Source organism: Camellia sinensis, chromosome 2 (genome assembly GCF_055761805.1).
Source record: "Camellia sinensis isolate YWXY chromosome 2, ASM5576180v1, whole genome shotgun sequence".
Lineage (NCBI taxonomy): Eukaryota > Viridiplantae > Streptophyta > Magnoliopsida > Ericales > Theaceae > Camellia > Camellia sinensis.
The window spans coordinates 22,379,075-22,383,679 of NC_138962.1; positions in this window are offsets into that span (position 1 = coordinate 22,379,075).

Genomic DNA, 4,605 nt, shown 5'->3' on the forward strand with positions numbered 1-4,605 from the left:
TTTGTTTTTTCTTTTGTGTTTTGTGTTTTGTTTTTTTTTTTTTTGTTTTTTTTGTGTCTCTGTGATCGGGGATGTCCTTCCCTGACTACAATAAAATCAGTTTAGTTTTTGCACATCGATGGCGTGACTAGCATATCACTTTGAACTTGAAAACATTTTTGTTTGATTGAATTTGAGAGTAATCGAATTTTGAACTTTGAATTGAAAGAATGACTTAACGAAAGAAGAACGAAGCAAAAAAAAAAAATCCAAACACACTTATATACACTGACTAGTATAAATACACCGACTGGTATAAATATACTGACTGGTATGAAAGGAACACCCTTATATACACTGACTGGTATGAATACCCTGATTGGTATGAATACACACTTATATATACTGAATAGTTGACTCGAGTGGTGGAGAAGACAGAATCTTCGACTCGACTATGCCCCTAGTTCATTGCCTTCCCTTTTTTTGTCTCTTGATTTTTTTGTAAACATGTTTTGATCAACATGAGAGTTAGATTAGCATACTTATTCCATTTTCTGTTTCAAATCATGTAAGCTAAACTGTGAGCACTGAAAATTTTCCCTTTTCAAATCCAAAGAATGGTCCAAGTTTTGCAAAAATGGAACAATTTTTGAGAAAAATTAGTCAGCTTCATTCAAATTAATCAAAACCTATTTTTGCAAATGGCCATTACTCAAACAACATGGGATCAACCATCGGGGTGCATAGTCCCAAGCCAGATAATCAATGGTGATATCCGAACAACGCAAACCGAACCAAGCCAAACCGAACCGAATGAAGCCGAGCAGAACTGGACCAAACTGAACCACTGAACCAAACTGAACCAAGTTGAATCGAAACCAACTGGACTGAGCAGAACGAAGATACACTAATCAAACACGGATAGGACAACCAAGTCAAAAAGATACACCAATCAAACATGGACAAAATGAATGAGTTGAAAAATTATTGGGGCCGAACTTCAAGATGAAGCTACCTACGTATCCCAAAGATAGGAATCAGGCCATCGTAGTTCCGGTTGGGGGTCACTCTGGTATTGACACTCTCCTTTTGTGCTCTAACTTTTGCCAAAGCCGCCCTTTCGGGTTTTCAACCTTGCGAGCTTTTCATTTTTTCATTTTTCTATTTTTTTTCATTTTGTTCATTTCTTTTTTTTGTTTTTCATTATTTTTTGTTTTTTTGATTTTTTTTTTTTTTTTTTTTTTTTTTTTTTGCTCTAAATTCTGCTTGGGTCGCCTTTCCAGGTTTTCAACCCAACGAGCCTCTCAAGGATGGTACTTTTATTTTAGCTTGTCCATGTTGATTGGGTGTGAAATCTCTAGGCCAATGACTGCTACACTTGACCAGTAGATATGATGATGTAGGGACTAGGCTAATTGGGTCTGAATTTGCCCCTAGTGTAATGGATAGGAACTTGACTGTCCTTCAATAATAAAATTCATTCTCTCAAATTCTGGGTTTTGCCTTTATGGGTGATCTTCATTGGGAAACGATTCAGTTTTAACTCTTTGATCACATCCAACCTTTTGCCCCTAGTTCAAGGACTGCTTCAAATCTTAAATCACATCCGACCTTCTTGCCCCTGGTTCAAGGGCTGTTTCCAATCTGAATCACAAGCCCTACATAGTTTTGGCTAAGATTCACTCGGGTATTGACATTCTCATTTTACGCTCTAACTTTTGCCAAAGCCGCCCTTTCGGGTTTTCAACCTTGCGAGCTTTTCATTTTTCTTTTTATTTTTCCTTCTTTTTTTTTATTTATTTATTATTATTATTTTTTTTTTGTGCTCTAACTTTTGCCTAGGTCGCCCTTTCGGGTTTTCGGCCCAGCGAGCCTCTCAAGGGTGGTACCTTATTGCCCCTAGTTCAAGGGCTACCTCCATTTCAGCTATGCAAGCCTCATACTTTTGCCCCTAGTTCAAGGGCTGTTTCAAATTGATATCACATTCTCTACCCTGAGTTCAAGGTCTGTTTCCAATCTGGATCACATCATTGCCCCTAGTTCAAGGGCTATTTCCAATCTAAATCATATTCGACCTTATTGCCCCTAGTTGAAGGGCTGCCCCCATTTGAATCACATCATGGCCCCTAGTTCAAGGGCTATTTCCAATTCGGCTATGCAAGCCTTACACTTTGAATGATCATTGAATACTTCGAATCAAGGTTTGAAAGCTAAGGAGCTAAGGAGGTCGGACCATGAGTCAAGAGGGATCTTATGCTGTATAATCAATTCCAAGCATGTCTTCGTAGGACCACACAAAAACAGTTTTTGAAATCTTTTAACAAAGTGACTAATCACCCGTACTCTTACGAAGATAAGATAGAACCAATTTGGACCAAGCTAGGATCATTCTCAGTACCCACATTAACAAAAATGATTTTATTCATCAAAGGCTTAGCACACCTCTCTTCTTCTCAGTTGATCAAAATTTGCAAATCCCGAGGAAATTCTTCCTCTTTGTTTTCATCAGAGTTTTGGAAAATATTTTGAAAAACTTTGGTCAATGCAATGAATTAAGGCACAGAGAAGTAAGCAGACTCTATGGCATTTTATTTTTTTGTTTTTCTGTTTATTGAAAAGAGACTATGACTCAGCAATGACAACAGACTTTTGACAACATACTCAAAAGAAAATGACAAAGAGAACCTAGACAGAACAGAAATGTCTAGGTTAGCACTATCGAAATCAACAGACTCTGACTTATTAGGCTGACTCGAGCCTGACTCTAACTCTACAAACTTGGTGGAGTCAAACTTACACTCAATACTCAATTCAGAACTCAGAATAAAACCATTCTCAATTTTGCTAGTCAAAGTGTGGACCAGCCACAACATTCAAAATAAATTGCTAGTCAAAGTGTGGGCCAGCCACAACATTCAAAATAAAGCTCATGCAATCAACAGGTGGTCACTCCCCAATCACAGAGATGGTCGACTTTGTGGGATATCGGCATTTTTTTTTTTTTTTTTTTTAACAAATTTTTTTTTTTTTTTTTGATTTTATGTTTTTGTTATTTTTTTTTGTTTTTGAAGTAATGGTGCTAAACTGAATAGCCTGAGCCACTCATTCGAATTTGAGAACCCCTGTATAGATCCAATACATTACACATAAAGCAGGAAAGAGAACAAACACCCCTAAAGAGGGTAGGGTTATCCTGTCCTAGCTTGGAATGATCTAGGGTTTCACTATTTACACAAGCGGTATCATACATCCTAGAAATGGGAAAGCATCCTGTCCTAATTTGAAAGGTACTATAGCTCACTATATGTACAAGGTTGGCTCTATTTTACGGGTTGAAGCCAAGGTGACGTTACCAAAGAGTCCTTTGGGTCATAACCAATAAAGATCCCAGGAAATCAAAAGAGTCAAATAGCCTCTCTTCGGAGTCTGAGAACCTTAGATAGCAAAGCTAGATAGCAGGGCTACATAGCAAAGCTACCCTTTTGACAAATCTCAAAAGGTTACAACACAAGGCCTCTAAAGTATCGTAAAAATAGGTGTAGTGTCACAAAAAGCTTACCTGTGCTCCCACCAGTATCTGGGCAACACAAGGACTTGAAGTGCACCAATGAGTGCAATGCAATGAACATATAATTGAAAATAAAGGTCATATCATGGAGTTCGAGTCAAGGTTTCATAAAGTCCCCAGCAGAGTCGCCAGAAACTGTAACATGCCCGGGGAGTACCCGCGCACGTTAAACAGTTCGGACTCCCGAGATCTCTTTGATCTCAAGTTTCACGAGTGCAATGTGAAACGTAGACGAGAGTCCAGATTTGAAAACTTTTATTGAAAATCCATTTTATTGCAATTTTGTCAAAAATGGACTGCGTCATCAGATCTCAAAGTCGCCACCTAATATTTTGGGAAATTAGGAAACCCATGACTCGGTGCCAAGGCCACTGTTCGTCGTAACCAAGGATGCTTGGCTCGGAACCTTAGGTATGAGAGGGGAAGGTCAATAATGAGCACCCCCGCTCACCCGATCAAAAGATCGGCCTCTACTAAACCATGATATGACTTTTTATTTTCTTTATATGTTCATGTTCTGATTACTGAATAAATCCTAAAATTTACTATGTGAAGCATACAAGTATAGACTAGTTTGCTCAAATTAGAACAATTCAATTTTATGTTTGTTTTTCGAAAAGGGTTTGAATTTGCCACTTGACAAAGTGGGCTTAAAGTTTGTGAATTTGCCACTACAAAGTGGGCTTAAAACGTACATTTATTGAATTATTCCAATTCAAACAACAAGCCTTCATCCACAGGCATTCATACAGTTTATCACTTAAGCAAATAGCCACATGGTAGGATGCTAAACATAATAAGAAAATCACGCACAAATGAGATGCTAAAGCATAAAAACTCACAAATCGACCGGCGTCCCTCGAACAACTACAAAACAAAGTTAGTAAAATATGCATGATCTTATATACAGAATCCTAATGCAATTCACTCATGTGATGCACTAAAGATTCGGCTTCTAAAATATGGCATGTGAATCATCTCAATAACATGAGGTAGCGCATAGAATCACAGAAGAATTGATTAAATCCACACATGTAAATGTAGCCGAATCTTAATGC